The 16,929-nt window shown below is 39.4% G+C and overlaps 1 long non-coding RNA gene across 1 annotated transcript in view; it reads left to right on the forward strand.

Annotated features, from left to right (window-relative positions):
• The first annotated feature begins 9,361 nt into the window (after positions 1-9,361).
• LOC143671524 (uncharacterized) overlaps positions 9,362-16,929 on the forward strand; it is a 43,760-nt gene continuing 36,192 nt past the window's right edge. Inside the window, exons 1-2 of the long non-coding RNA XR_013169585.1 lie at positions 9,362-9,405; positions 15,179-15,301. This is a non-coding gene — a long non-coding RNA (uncharacterized LOC143671524). The remainder of the gene's footprint in view (positions 9,406-15,178; positions 15,302-16,929) is intronic.

Consider the following 16,929-nt stretch of genomic DNA (forward strand, 5'->3'; position numbering starts at 1 on the left):
ATAGAGTCAGACTCTAGAATATAGGTTACCAAGGACAGGGTGGGGATAAAGAATAAGGAGTTAAGGCTGAAAATGTAGAGTCTCTATTTGGGATGAAGGAAAAGTTTGGGTAATGAATGGTGGTGATGGTAGCACAACGTTGTGAATGTCATTAGCCTCACTGAATTATTTATTTGATTGTGGCTAAAAGGAAATTTTAAGTTGCATATATGTTACTAGAATAAAAATTTTAAAAAAATCCATGGAACTACACAAGCAAACATGGACTATAGTAAATAGTATAATTGTTAAAATGTTTTTTCATCAATTTAAGCACTGTACCACACCAATGCAAGGTGTTAATAATTGGATGGTTTGTTGGAACCCTGCATTTGATGTACGATTTTTCTGTAAACCCCAAACCTCTCTAATAAAAAAAAATGCTTTGCTATTTTAATAGGTTTGACCAGTCTATTACAGAATTCTTTCCACTGCCAAAGAGTAATTGGGATTTTCAGTTGAAATGTTAAAAAAAAAATTTAATTTCTATCAGCAACTTGTTGGCATTGGGTGAGGAGGAATTTCTCATACAAAAGAAGTGCGATTCCTTCTGAAGACTTGCAAAAAAATTTTCTAAAGCATTGTTGTGAAAAGTGTCTTTTATCCCCCTGCCCAAATGGGTGTTGAATTTCAGGATAAGAAATTCACTGAATAGTTTGATTACACAGTGAGTACGCTTGTGGGTTTTTGTTTGTTTTTTTAATCACTGTTGGGAATTAAATCGTGTCCCCTACAAAAGGCATGCTCAGGTCCCAACCCCTGGTCCTATGGATAGGAACCCATTTGTAAATAGGACCTTTGAAGCTATTATTAATTAAGGTGTGCCCATACTGAATAAGGGTGGGCTTAATCCAGTATGACTGAAGTCCTTATGAGCAAAGGAAATTGGACATGGAAAGAGAAGCAACAGGAGAAGCAGGAAGCTGGAAATCAATGGAACCCAGAAGAGAAAGGAGAGGATGCCGCCATGTACACTGTTGTATGATTGATAAGCCAAGGAACCCCAAAGATAGCTCACCTGCCATAAGATACCAACCAGGGGAGGCAGCAAGCCTTCTAGCCTCTGAAACCATGAGCCAATATATTCCTGTTGTTAAGCCAACTCTTTCTGTGGTATTTGTTTGTAGCAGCTAGGAAACTAAAATAATCACCCTTAAAGGTTTACATGTTAACAATACTGCCTTGTGATACTAACTTTCAACTTTCAGTCTTTAGTTTCCTCTAGTAACTTCTGAGTTCAAATGGCATTTTTCATTCAGAAAAAGTATATCGCAGTAGTTCTTATGTTTATTGAAACAGGAAACTGTAAAGCTCAACCACAGGGTTGAGAAATCTCCAGAAATCCATCTAACGAGCTGAAAAGGCCCCTGACAAATATGCAATCTTCACATGACCTTTATTCAGAAAAGTAAATGTGTATAAATGCTTTATGTGCACAACTACACACATGTATGTGTGTTTATGTGGATCATAGACCCATATACTGGTCAGGGTCCTCAAGGGGAGAAGCCTAATTTTACAGTGATCCAAGTGATGTGACTATACACCTATCTTTGATCCCCAGTTATTCTTATGAACTAATGCTTTGAGATTATCACACAGAAGCAGGAGAGGAACACATGTAAACATTATAGAATGCATTAGATCCACTTGATCAAAATTCATTCATTCAACAAATATTTTTGAGTACCAACCATTTGCCAGGCACAGTGGTCAGCCCTGTGGGTAGAGCCTCAGGCCACAGGGGAAGATGGACAGGTTGCCAGGCAGTTATTAATTACTTGGCTCCAAAGTGATGAATTTATGATCAAGTAAGTTAATAAGCCATATTATTCTAAAGACATAGTTACAGCATCATGTCTTTTTTTTTCATTTTCAAAAAAATGTTTTTATTGTAAAAACAACATTCTTGACATACAAACATTCCATGCATGGTATACAATCAATGGCTCACAATATCATCACATAGTTGTATATTCACCCCATGGTCATTTTTTTGAACATTTGCCTCACTCCAGCAAAAGAAATAAAAACGAAAAAAGAAAAAATGCACACATACCATACCCGTTAACCCTCCCTCTCATTAACCACTAGTATTTCAATCTATTGACTTTATTTTAACCTTTGTTCCTCCTATTATTTGTTTATTTTGTAACCATATTTTTTACTTATCTATCCTACCCTAGATAAAAGGAGCATCAGACACAAGGTTTTCACAATCACACAGTCACATTGTAAAATTTTTTGTCATTATACAGACTTCTTCAAGAACCAAGGCTACTGAAACACAGCACCACAGTTTCAGGTACTTCCCTCTAGCTACTCCAGTACACCATAAACTAGAAAAGATAGCTATATAAAGCTTAAGAATAACCTCCAGGATAACCTCTCAACTGTGTTTGAAATCATTCAGCCACTGATGCTTTATTTTGTCTCATTTCTCTCTTCTCCCTTTTGGTTGAGAAGGTTTTTTCAATCCCTTGAGCATCGTGTCTTTTAAAACACAGTTAACTATGTGTTCTAGTTTGCTAGCTGCTAGAATGCAACACACCAGAGATGGATTGGCTTTCAATAAAAGGGGTTTTATTTAGTTAACGTATAGTTCTTCAGAGGAAAGGCAGCTAACTTTCAACTGAGGTTCTTTCTTTCATGGGAAGGCACAGGGTAATCTCTGCTGGCCTTCCCTCCAGGCCTCTGGGTTCCAACAACTTTTCCCGGGTGATTCCTTTTTGCATCTCCAAAGGCCTGGGCTCAGTTGCAAGTGCTGAAATGAGGTATGCTGAGCTGCTCATCTGTGGTATGTTGAGCTCTCTCATTTAAGCACCAGCCAATTAAATCAAACATCATTCATTGCAGCAGGCACGCCTCCTAGCCGACTGCAGATGTAATCAGGAACAGATGAGGTTCACACGCCATTGGCTCATGTCCACAGCAATAGATGTAGACATCTTCACCTGGCCAAGTTGACACCTGAATCTAAGTACCACACTATGTTTCCTAGAGTCAGCTAACTCAGTAAAAATGTGTAATTTCTCAGTATCAATAGTTTCATTCTTGTTTTAGGTACGGAGTTGTGCATTTCCCTATTGGGGAGGTCTAATCTGCTCCCTTCCAGACAGGGAAATCAAGGATCATTTAGAATTCTAAACATCAAATCTGCCCTCTTACTAGACTGTGAAGCTGTTGCTGGTGACAGGAGATGGTAACTAAAGTTACCAGAACACCATCAATGGCCCCTTGCCCAAGCTGCAGAGTGAAACCAGCAATCCCACGATCATGTATTTTTTTTTTCCCCATGGGCAGGCACTGGGAATCAAACCCAGGTCTCTGGCATGGCAGGCGAGAACTCTGCCTGCTGAGCCACTGTGGCCCACCCAATGTATTATTTTTTATTAGCAACTGAATCATTTTATAAAACTAGTTTTCATTCATATTATATCTTTGATGTATATACAGTAAAGTAAAACCCTAAATGAACTGTAATACAAAGGTGTGCTTACCTTTGATGTAGCCAGAAGACAAACACTTAAAATATAAAAAAAAGAAACCCTGACTGAACTACAGTCTGTAACTTTTAAAGTAGCCAGAAGTAAAAAGCCTATGTGAGGGGCGGGCCATGGTGGCTCAGCAGGCAAGAATGCTTGCCTGCCATTCCAGAGGACCCGGGTTCGATTCCCAGTGCCTGCCCATGTTAAAAAAAAAAAAAGCCTATGTAAGGCAGTAGACTGCCACCCAGATGTCTGGATGCTTCGCTAATAATGCCTTATTAAGTAGATACATAGATCTTATCTATAAATGTAAGTTTCTTGAAAAAAAATGTAACACTTCTTTAAAAAAAAAAACAAACTTGTAACTGGCTCTGCCAGCAAACTCAGCAGACTCTTATCTTGTCTTAGTGTCTGTTAACCTAAACCTCAAGCCTGGTTCCCCTGTATGTAAGCCCCTAATAATTATTAAAGTGCCTAGAATTAACCAGCTGGCTCATTACCCTAAGCCTCCGTCCCTTGGTTTGAATACTATAAAACTATCCAAGTTTCTGCAGTTTAAGGAGACAGATCTGAGGTTTTTAACCTCCTGTTCTTATGCTGTGCACCACAATTAAAAGCACTTTCTTGCTTTGAAATCCTGGCTTCTCAGAATCAGTCATTGAGTGCTTTGGGAAGTGAATCTGAGTTTGTCCGGTAGGATTTCCTTAGTGCTTCCCTGCATCTATTTTCAGGAACAATTTCTTTTGGTCTAATATGTACTTTTCAAAAGAAAATTATTTGGATTCTGATTGCCTGGCATCTGCAGTAAACTCCCTACCAGTTTGGTCAGCTTTCATCAACAGCTAAACATGAAGCACTTGGTATATACTTAGTCCACTCAGTTTGCAAAAGTGAGCTGTATCTCAACCTAGATCTTTGCAAAACAACAACAAAAAGAAACAACAAGAGATATGCCCCTGCTTCAAAAAAGGGGGAATTGAGTTGATGAATTATTGACGCTGCTCCATCAGATGTCTATTGAACATCTATTACAAGCCAGCCACTCTGCCAGATGTTTCATATAGAGAATTTCATGTAACCCTGATAACATATTCATTAGCTACTTTGATACCCATGTACTAGTGAGGAAACTGAGATTCAAAGTGTTACCAGACAAAGGCGTGGATTCTTTTGCCTGATGCACACAAATGACCAATTCCTGAGACATTGGGGTTTCAGAGAGAGAAGTTGATTACTAGGCACATAGCAGAAGGTCAGATGGCCTATCAGCCCAAAATCTGTCCCCAAACTACGGTGATTCTGATAAGTTTTATTAGAGAAAAAGATGGGCAGGGTTTAGGATAATGAGCAGGTGGCCCCAGATGATGTAATTAGAGGTGATTTAATTATTGAGCATGCACAGGTTGATTACATGCTTAGTCACAGAAGTAGGTAAGAAAATGGCAACCTTAATATGATGATGGGCATGATTTATACTATTATAATGAGATGTAGGTGACTGGTAGGTTAAAGTCTAAGCTGCTGTGCATGTCAGGCGGGCCCACCTTGGATGGATCCAGTCTCAGTTATCAAGATAACTTTGGACTTGGGGTGGGTTAGTTCTGGGCTGACCCAAGACCCTTTATTAGGGGCTGTCTTGAGTGATTTATAAGACTCTAACGTTGAAAAACTGGATAACTGGGTACAAATGAAGGCTAGTCACAAGATTTTTACAATCACAGGGGCAGAAGAAAAAGGCTATATAATGTTATCAGAGCAACTAGATTATTGTGGATAAAATGGGTACAAATGAAGGTTAGTTACAAGGATTTTACAATCACAGGGGCAGAAGGTAAAGGCTATACAATCATTAACAGAGATCAAGGCAGCTGGATTACAATTTACAGATTTCAGGAATTTCCCTCTGTCTACTCCAATATACCAGAAAAAAAAATCTATATAATGATTCAGTAATCAAAATCTTCCCTTAAATCCTAACTTCTCAGTTACAAGAGAGTTTAGGTGACTTGTTTGCTCAAGGACACGTAGCAAACAAAAATAAAGCTGAGTTGCGTCCTCAAAAGTCTAAACATCCCACTGTGTAGTGTGTGAATATGTCGCAATAAAATTGCATTGAAAAAATTTAAATGTCTAGCCATCCCTGCTCCCAACTCTTATCACCTCACCCCATTCATCTATCAGACTCTGATTCATCCTTCAGATCTTAGCCAAGACCTGCTGACACCCCAGTTCAGGTTATGTGCCTCTCCTGTGAGCTTCTGCTGCCCCCTGAATTTACCCTGTCACACTGACTCCAAGGCCATTTACCTCTTCTCTGTAATCTCTATGTGGGCAAGAGACTTGTGGCCTTATTTCACAGTTACAGGTATGGAGTAGATCTTCAAGAAATAGCGATTGGATGAGTGAATAAATCAATGTGTGAAGGATACACTCCAAAAGTCACCCGGGAATTCCAGAATGCAAGTTTCATTAGCATGGCACACGTTACAGAGATTTATAATGGGAAAGAGCCAGATTTGAGCAATCCACAGACATTCTGTCTACTACTTAGGTCCAGGCCCTGTGCTTAGCTCCAGGGAGGGGGTAGGGGTGGGGTTGGTACACAAACGAATGTGCCTATTCATTGTGGGTTCACTGATCGTTGGAGAAACAGACCAAAAATTAAATTGTTGGTAATGAATGCAATGTGCTGCCCAGGGCTGGAGGACAGGGCTGTGTAAGGCTCTAGGAATTTGGGAGGGGGTGGGGGTGGGGAGCGTGGTGAGGGCAGCTAAGAGAAAGAAAATCAAATGACGTCATCGCAGATGAGACAAATAAGTTTGGGTAGTCCGTATTTGTTTCTCAATTCAAATGTGAGAACTGGAAAATCTAGCCTTTATAATCAGATCCTGAGGCTGTAGGTTAAATATTCACAGTACTTTTGCCCATCAGTCACTTTTATTATTTCCAAGTGATTATTGTTACAAGTGACTTATCACTTCCTCATAATTCCATGGCATTTTGCACTCCCTCTTTCACCCTCCCTTCTAGGGTGTGCTCACCTCCTCAAACCCCACCCCACCCTTCCTGTCCTTGGTGACATTTTCCTCTCTGGGTCCTTCTGGCTGCCACCCTCTCTCTGTCACCCAGGCTCCAGCTTGTTCCCTCTTTGGGCAGTTCAGAACTTAGCCCCTCTCCCCCAAAGAAAAGGGAGACAGTTTGAGGCTAGGAATGGTGACTCTTATTTCTGTTCCGTCCACAGCCTCGGGCCAGGCCAGATCAAAGGTGGAGAAAGGTATATAATTTGGACCCTTAATTCAGAGTTTCCTAGTCTAATAGTTTAGGATTTCACTCCTGCAGATTACACTAGGGGTTCCTCTTTGCTCAAGGCACACATTAACTTTAACCCTTGGGCTGAAATACTTGAGTGCAGGTTGGATGAGAAAGGAGGATGGACTTTTAGAATGAGTAGAATTAGAACTTTGATGAAAGCTTTCTGCTTCAGGATTCTTGAAAATTATGGAGCTTAATTCTCTATGTTCTTTTGTAATCCTGAAAGCAGAAGGACTACCCTATTCTTTTCTTTTACCTTTCTTTCTCTAAGGTGTCCTTTTTCCTCTGCTAATAAGCGTAGATAATATCATGCCTTTCAATTAGGAAAAATAAAAGCAATTTTGGCACATTGCTTCAATAATGCAGCTCAAGAACCAAATTATTGGGGAGAGAGGGAAAATACTCGTTGCATCAGGTAATATTAAATTCTTAGGATATATGGATAATTTACTGTTCATAATTGTCCTAAAACGTCCGAGTTATTATACATGGGCTGGTGACAATTATATGCAATAAATGTAAGAATGTAAGAAAATGTATACATATTAAATGTAAAAATATATATAAAAAATGAATGTAAGAAAATATAGGATATGGAGGATAACCCAAGACTGTGATCGTTTTTCTATTCACTTCTTTTTATCACTGGCAGGGATTTGGTTTATGTTTAAAGACTTGCCTGTGTAAGTCTCTGTGTACGCATAAACATAGTATTCATGAATGCAAGTTTCATGGGTGCGGCACAAAGTTACAGAGATGTATAACAGGAAAAAGTCAGATTTGAGTAATGCACTTTTTAGTGGCTAATGAGGTAGAGAGGTTGCCACATTCTCCTGCCTCTCAGGTCCACACACACTTTTCAGAGAGGATTTCTTTTTGAGGTCCATTCATATAACAACCACAAAGATTCTTTGACTGTCTGACAGGGCTTCCTTAGTTTAATAAAGAGAGAAAGAGAGCTGGTCAGCATGGCTCAATGTTGAATGACAAGTCATTGCTAAGGGCTTCTAACCCTAAGTCCCTATCCCCCAAACCATGGTTAAAAATGTCCCTCACCTGAACTTTGGGCCTTCTACCTGATGCCCGATGAACGCAGGTGGCTGAAGGATGCACTGATGGAGAAGTAGATTGGCGAACGATGGTATATACTTATGAACAAAGGTTGTGCTGCTACAAAAAGGAACAAAGTCGTGAGTCATGCAATGATGTGAATGAGCATGTGGGACATTTGGTGAGACGAAAGAAGCCGGAAACAAAAAAACAACAACGGTATGGTCACGTTTAGAAAATGTTTATCAGAAAACAGGCGCCTAGATTGTAAGCTTTTAGAGCAGACACATTAAGTCCGGAGTGGTGATTATTATTTCTGGATTTTGAGAGGCTGTTTTATATATATAACCTGATATTTAGAGATAAGAGTGAAGCCGAACAGGTTGGGGTTAAAGTAATTCAGAACATAGGGGTAAGGAAGACAGTGTCTTTATTTTAGAACCACACATACTCTTTGAGATCAATGGAAGGAAGGTTTATTGGATCTGGAACTGAAATTTTCTGTAGTGCATAATCTAATTCAACCTATCTGCATAGCTCATTTGAAGAGCTGGAACACGGGGAGCCCAGAATAAGAAAGAGGTCTTTTAATACTGTATAGATATTGTAATGCCTGGATACATCCTAGAGTATATTAAGCAGATAATCAAAAAATATTGGCAAAGTCCCCTGAGGGAGGGGAGAAAGAATATGGAACTATTAAACCTTATCATCAGGGAATCCCCTGGTACTGTGTCAGACTTTAGGGACACCCAAATCAATAGGCCATGTCCTCAATCATGAGGCTTACTCTTGTGAAGCTTATGTAGGTAGCATAGGAGCTTAAACTACCTATAGGCATGCCTTAGTTACTTCTGGAGGATCTCTGTTGTTGCTCAGATGGGGCCTCAGTCTCTCCAAGCTCAACTCTGTAAGTGCAATCATTGCCGTCCCCCCTACACGGGACATGACATCCAGGGGTGAAAGTCTCCCTGGCGACATGCGAGAGGACTCCTAGGGATGAATCCAGACCTGGCACCATGGGATCAACAATTCCATCCTGACCAAAAGGGGGAAAAGAAGTGTAATTAATAAAGTATCAGTGGCAGAAAGAGTTCAAATAGAGTCGAGAGGCTACTCTGGAGGTTGCTCTTACACAAGCTTCAGGTAGACCTTGCTACCTATCATAACCTGCCAACCCCCAACCAGGACCATTCCAGCCAATCCTAAAGAACACCTAGGGCAATATATAAGATTCCACAGGGGTTCCAGACACTAGAGTAACTTTGTCTCTGTAGCTTCCCCTAATCATAACTCAAAATAAAGGCTCCCATGTCTCCAATCCTCACTCCCTTGCTCAGGCATGGATATTTAGGCTGGACCTCAGAATAGCTCTCATCCCTGCATGCCAGGCAGCTGTTAGCAGGCTTCAGACTTGACACTTGGGGTTAAATCCATCCCCAGTCCTGATAACTGTAACCCCTTCATAAGAGAAGGGGAGAATGGAGGCACTGTAGAGTCAAGCGAATCATCCAAGGTATGGAATATTTCCGGCCCTGTTTGAACTCTTTTGTATTTATTGTATAATTGATTTCATCGTCACAGCATCCTTATGAAGCGAGTACTATTATTAACCCAATTTTCAAAATGCGGCACAAAGATGGCAAGTAACTTGTACAGCTGGTAAGTGGCAGACAGAATTCATTCCCAAGATAACCAACTGCAGAGATGCTTTCATTGCCACCACATGCTGCTTCTGTAGAAATTTTGTTCTGGCTGTGTAAAAACGGTTAGAAGTAGCTGGCTTTCTTTTCTTTCTTTCTTTTTTTTTTTTTTAAAGAATGAATTTCAAAACAATGATACCATAGTCATTTTAGAAATATTGGCATTCTGAGACTGTAAATGAGCCTTTATTTTGGGTTATGATTAGAAAAGGCGTTGCAGCAAGCTGTTACCCCCACCCCCACCCCCCAAATCTCTAAACTGTAATCAAGCTGATTACAGCTCAGTTAATCAAGCTGAATGAATTTACAGTGAAAAAACGCTGCCTGCCATTCTTTCCAAATGTGGGACAGTTAAAGGGTAAGAAGGAAGCCATCACTGCTTTTGTCATCTTCATTTCTGACAGAGACTTCAGAGATGAGCAGTTCTTGAATTATCTGTGATGGTATTTGACACCCTTAATTCCTGTCATTCCACTGAAAAGAGGTGGAACAAAGAGAAGCTCAGGCTTGGCTTTTGAATTGGATGACAGCTGGAGACGCTACTCAGGACTGTCCCCCTCTGCTTGCTGAGACCAGACGCTACCGCTCGCACCACTGCACGGGAAAGGGAAGGAGTGCGCCAGAGCTGAAATGAAAAGCTGTCAGTAACCAGAAACCGCAACTGCAACTGTTAGCTCATTTCCCTGAGTAAGCTTCTAAGCCTCATCTCTTGGCAATGCCTCGGTTCCCACTGCCATCCCCTCAGAAAATAAACAACCAAAGTCAATGTTTACTTAGGATCAGATGAGAAAGCGTGGTGGGATCTCGCTGAAGGTTCATCCTTTGGATCAATTCCTTTATTAACCAACTGACGTATGCCTGAAAGCTTCACAGTAGAAATAACACACATTTTGGGCCTTAATCAGCCATGGGATTCTACTGCCGTTGGTTGCAATCCTCTAATGATTCCAAAGACAGTCGGGGTTGTTTTTCAGGACCTGTTTGTTTAATGCCTTGTTGCACATGGCAGTGTGCCAGGTGACATTTAAGGATAATGAAACAGGCCTGGCCTCTCTTCTCCAGAAATGTATGCTTAAGAAGGACAGGCAACTGCAAGATAAAAGAACAGAATCAGTTACTCCACAAGGGAGTGAAAAGGAATTTTTCCTTTGAACATATTCTGACCAGGAACACATATATTTTGGAAATGCCTTAAAAAGGACAGAAAGCAAAGTATGAGGTGGATGGAGAATAACATTTTGACAGAGACAGTTGAGATTAAATCCCATGTGGTGAATTAACCAAAGCCCCATTAGTGAAGGTGCCACATCTGCCTGTGTTGTATTTTTTTTTTCTGCCAGCCTCATTTTTTTTTTTTAAATGTCACATTACATATTATTTACTCCTCGGTAGCTACCACCTGGGCAATGTGTCTTTGGGTGTCATCTCTGGCTCCGATTCCACTGTCCCCAGAATTCTCGTTCTTTTCTCTGTGTTTGTATGTTTACAGATCACAGAAGGAGGGATGATAACCGCGGGTCAAACAGCAGAAAATTGAGAATTAAACACAAGACGTCCTTTTTCTTGGACGGTCCCTCAGCCCCAGCGGCTGGAGATTTCTGCTGTTTCCCTGCACCCCACTGCCAAGCGCCCTGAGCGTGCACTGTCTTGTACTGGCTTGCTGGCTTATCTGCCCTCCCCACATCTGTTCTCTTCACTTAATCCCTCAAAGATTGCCTCTGGCCATTTACTTGAAGTAATGCCTGGCACATGACTGAAAGTTTTAGTCGCTGTTTTTATTTTTCATTATTTCTCCTTTAGATGATCTGCCCTCGGACAAAGGTCACTTTTTTAAAAAAAGCCACATGAAGGACATTGGTGACTTGAGTCTACGTTATTAGTGAACAAGAAATATCACAAAAATTGTGAAATGGCAAAAAAAAAAAAAGAAAGTCCATAATATGGACACTAGTTCTTTCGGTTTCCTGGTGGCTAAAATGAATGCCACCCAAAGGGTTGGCTTAACTGCAGGAATTTGTGGGCTCATGGGTTCAGAGCCTAGAAGACTTGCTAAGTCCCAGGGTCATTATCTTCTGGCTGCCCAGCAATCTTTGGGATTCCTTGGCTTTCCCATCACACGGCAATGCACGTGGAGGCATCTCCTCTTTTCTTTTTCGGGTTCCATTGAATTCCAGCTTTTTGGTGCTCCTGGTGGCGTCTCCCTCCGTGGCCTTCTCCATAAAGCCTCCAGTAACAGGATTACGACCCACCCTGATGGTGGTAGGCCACACCTTAACTGAAGCAACCTCACTGAAAAGCCCTATTTACGAATTTTAGTCAGCCAATGGACTCCCGCACCTCCAAAAAGAGATGTAAGCACGTATGTGTACATGTGGGAGGGGGCAGAGGTTGCCAACTGTTAATTTTGCCAAGTTAGGGCATTGAACCAACTAACAAAGCCTCAGCCTGACTGTGCCATGACCATTTTATGAAAGAACTTTTGTTTTATCCCACACAAAAGAGTAGGAAAGACGGAATCTCAGAATAAAGACATCTCATCCTTTGGGATATCAGAAAAGGAAGCAAGAGAGGGTGTGAAGATGTCAAAAACTGAGCAGGAAGGTGGGAAGAATCTTCCAGATGATGTGGGATAGGACATCTGCCAAAGGAATAAGGAAATAAGCTTGAGGGTACTGGTCAAACTTGGGAATACTTTTTGAGAGAAATGGGAATTCCTTCCCAAACGTAAATAAATGTTATTTTGAAAGGATGTGAAGGCTCAGCAACACTTGTGATCCCTTCTTGGTGTAAGAAATTGATGTGGGTTTGTACCTGTCTTGTTATGGTAATGATTTGGAGGGAAACAGGGCGACAGCAGAGGTACCACTGTCTGTTTGTGCAAGCCTTAAAAAGTCTAATTCCAAGCCAAGGAAATGAAATATTCAGTCGCTAAAACCCTTAGAACAGCTTCTTGTTTGTTTTTTAAAATTGAGGCGAAGTTCACATAACATAAAGTTTACCATTTTAAAGCGTACATTTAGTACGCTTTGTACATAGTACAGTAACGTTTAGTACATTCCCGATGTTGTGCAACCACTGCCTCTATCTAGTTCCAGAACATTGGAAACATTTCCTATAATGTTAATAGCAGGTCCTTGAGGGAGTCAGCCAGACAGGGTTTGGTCAGAAGGAATCATACATGCAACAACCTTCCCCAGCCCTTGTTCCTCATCCGTGGACTCAGGGCGAAACCCTGGGTTTATCTTTCAGGCAAAAACTTGTAGTTGGTGTTGCTACTGCTGCTGGTGCAAGATAAAGCCTGTTCAGCTCTCCTTTCCCTGCGCATATTTTTTACAAGAACTTCATTGAGATATAACTTACTATGAAATCCACCCATGGCAAATGTATAATCAATGGCTTTTTATAAATTTATCAGAGTTGTGCAACCATCACCACAATACGGTTTTGGAATTTTCCCATCACCTCCAACATCTTGCTTCTTGTTTGTAGTCTCGCCCCACTACAGCCCCAGGTAGCCACTGACCTTTCTGTCTCTATAGTTTTGCCTGTTCTGGACATTTCATGTGAATGGAATCCTCTAGTATGTGGTCTTTTGTGTCTGGCCTCTTTGGCTTAGCATTATGTTTTTGAGTTTTCTCTGCTGTAGCCCATATCAGTATGTTGTTCCTTTCTGTTGCTGATAGTAGTCCATTGTATGAATATATTACATTTTTTGTTTATTCGTTCACCTGTTAATAGACATTTGGAAAGTTTCTAGTTTTTGTTTATGAATATTTGCATGCAAATCTTTGTGCGGACATATGTTTTTATTCTCTTAGGTAGATTCCTAGGACTAAAATTGCTGGGTCATATAGTTAACTTATGAATATATATTTAAAGCATTTTATTTATTTTTATTTTCTTAAAAAAAATTATTTTCTTCGTCTCCCAGACGATCCACCAACCCCCTCTCCACAGAAAAAAGAAAAAAAGGAAAAAAAATATTTTGAACTTATAGGAATTGTAAAAAATAATGCAAACCCTACACATAGACTTCCAACATACGCTTCCCACCCCCCAGATGCCAGAGCCACCAATTTTAACATTTTGCCATATTTGCCATTTCATTCAAACTATCCATCTATCTATCAATCCATCCATTCACCCATTTACCTATCAATCTATTTTGAATATATTTTTATGAAAACTGCCAAACTATTTTCCAAAATAGCTGCACCATTTCAAATTTCTTTGTCAACACTTGGTATTGTCTGTCTTTTTGGTTAAGGCTATTCTAATGGGTGCATAGTAGCATCTCACCATGGTTTTAATTTTCATTTCTCCAATGACAATAATGTTCAGCATCTTTTCACGTGCATGTTAGCCATTCCAGTATATTCTTTGATGAAACATCTATACATGATTTTAGTCCATTTTTAAAATTGGGTTGTTTGTTCTTATTATTGAGTTTTAAGAGCTCATTGCATATTCTGGATACAAGTCCTTTATCAGACACCTGATTTGAAAATAATTTGTCCCAGTCTAGTTTGTCTTTTCATTTTCTTAGTGGTATATTTTGAAGTCCAAATGTTTTTAATTTTAATGAAGTCCATTTTGCCAACTTTTTTCTTTCATGTGCATTTATTATCTTTTCAAAGATTTTCTACTATGATTTCTTCCAAAAATTTTATAATTTTATATTTAGGTCTATGACCCATTTTGAGTTAATTTTTGTGTATGATTTGAGGTAATGGTCTAAGTTTACTTTTTTTTTTGCATGGGCAGGCACCGGATCCAAGTTTACTTTCTGTATATAGCTATCCAATTGTTCCAGCACTATCTGTTGGAAAGACTGTCCCTTCCCCATTGAATGATCTTAGTACTTTAGTTGAAAATCAATTGGCCATAAATGTAGGTTTTACTTCTGAACTCTTATTGTATTCCCTTTTTCTATAGTCCTATCTCTACACCAATACCATAATGTCTTGATTACTGTATGTGGTTTTATAGTAACTTTTGAAATTTGGTAGTGTAATTACGTCCTCCAACTTTGTTCTTTTTCAAAATTGTTTTGTCTGTTATAGATCCTTTGCATTTCATATAGATTTTAGGGTTAGCTTGTCAATTTCTATAACAAAACCTGCTGGGATTTTCTTAGGGATTACACTGGATCTATAGATCAATTTTTAGAGAACAGCCATCTCAACAATATTGAGTTTCCCAATTCATGGGCATAGATTGTTTCTCCATTTATTTAGATCTTTTAAAATTTCTCTTAGCGATATTTAAAGTTTTCCGTGCACAAATCTTGCAATTATTTTTGTTAAGTTTATTCCTAAGTATTCTATTCTTTTGGATACAATTGTTAATGGAATTATTTTGTTAATGTTATTTTCATATTGCTCACTGCTAGTATATAAAATACAATAGATTTTTTCTGTTGATCTTGAAACCTTACTAAACTCACATATTAGTCCCAGTAGTTAGTTTTGTGGATTCCTTAGGATTTTCCACATATAGTATCATGCCATCTATGAATAAAGACAGTTGTACGTCTTCCTTTCCAATGTGGATGCCTTTAATTCCTTTTTTTCCCTTAATTGCCAGAACCTTCAGTACAGTGTTGAAGAAATGGCAAGAACATACATCCTTGACTTGTTTTTGAAACTGACAAGTTCACTTCATATAAGAAACTATGCCAAGACGATGATGCTTGTACAGCAGTAAGAGGTTATTTAAATTTTCTCTTCTCATTTTTATGTTGGTATTATATATCCTTTTAGGAATTGTGTATTAATAGGCTTTTGCTATGTAACAAAGAACCTCAAAACTTAGTAGCTTAAAATAATAAACATTATTTCCCATGATTCTGTGGGTCGGCTGGGTGGTTCTTCTGGCCTGGATCAGCTCATTTGGAGGGTACAGGATGACCTCACTCATATGTCTGGTGTTGGCTGGGTGGTAGGTCTAAGAGGGGCCTCTCCTGGGATGGCTCCCTCTGCTGCAGTAGGCTATTCTAGATTAAGGGTTCAATATGAAAGAGCAAGACTCAACCTGTACACACTTTCAGGCTTCTACTTGCATCATATTTGCCACTGTTCTATGGGCTAAAAAGCAGGTTTAGATTCATAGAATAGAGAAATAGATTCCACTTCCTGATGGGAGAAGCTGTAAAGTCACATTGCACAAGAGCATGGGTAGAGAGAGGGGTGCCACAAATAGTTGTGATTTTTAATCCTTTAATACTTAGAGGTCTCTGGGCTTATAATTTTTTAACATTTTTCTTATTGTGAAATATAACATAGATACAAAAAAGCAGCAACTTCCCAAGTACATTTTAACAAGTAGTTACAGAGTAGATTTTTAAAAAAATATTTTTATTGACAAATTTTCACAAACATACAGTCCATACATGGTATACAATCAGTGGCTCACAATATCATGACATAATTGTGTATTCTTCACCATAATCATTTTTTATGAAACATAACCACATACAAACACAAGCATTCTTACCATATGATCATTCCATTCTTGTTATATAATCAATAACTCACAAAATCATCACATAGTTGTATTTTCATCATCATGATAATTTCTCAGAACATTTTCATCAATTCAAAAAAAAGAAATAAAAAGAGAACAGAAAAAACTCATACATACCATACCCCTTACCCCTCCCTTTCATTGATCACTAGCATTTCAATTACTAAATCTATTTTAACATTTGTTCCCCCTATTATTTATTTATTTTTAATCCATATGTTCTACTCATCTGTCCATAAGGTAGATAAAAGGAGCATCAGACACAAGATTTTCACAATCACACAGTCACATTGCAAAAGCTGTGTAATTATACAATCATCTTCAAAAAACATGGCTACTGGAGCACAGCTCTACATTTTCAGGCAGTTCCCTCCAGCCTTTCCATTACATCTTGAATAACCAGGTGATATCTACTTAATGCATAAGAATAACCTCCAGGATAACCTCTCAACTCTGTTTGGACTCTCTCAGCCATTGACACTTTATTTTGTCTCATTTCACTTTTTCCTCTTTTGGTTGAGAAGGTTTTCTCAATCATTTGGTGCTGAGTGCCAGCTCATTCTAGGATTTCTGTCCCACGTTGCCAGGAAGGTTCACACCCCTGGGAGTCATGTCCCACATAGAAAGGGAAAGAGCAGTGAGTTTGCTTGTTGTGTTGGCTGGAGAGAGAGGCCACATCTGAGCAACAAAAGAGGTTCTCTTGGGGGTGACGCTTAGGCCTGATTTTAAGTAGGCTTGACCTATCCTTTGCGGGGTTAAGTTTCTTATGAACAACCCCCAAGACTTGGGGCTCAGCCTATTGCTTTGGTTGT

The sequence above is a fragment of the Tamandua tetradactyla genome, chromosome X, assembly GCF_023851605.1.
Source record: "Tamandua tetradactyla isolate mTamTet1 chromosome X, mTamTet1.pri, whole genome shotgun sequence".
NCBI lineage: Eukaryota > Metazoa > Chordata > Mammalia > Pilosa > Myrmecophagidae > Tamandua > Tamandua tetradactyla.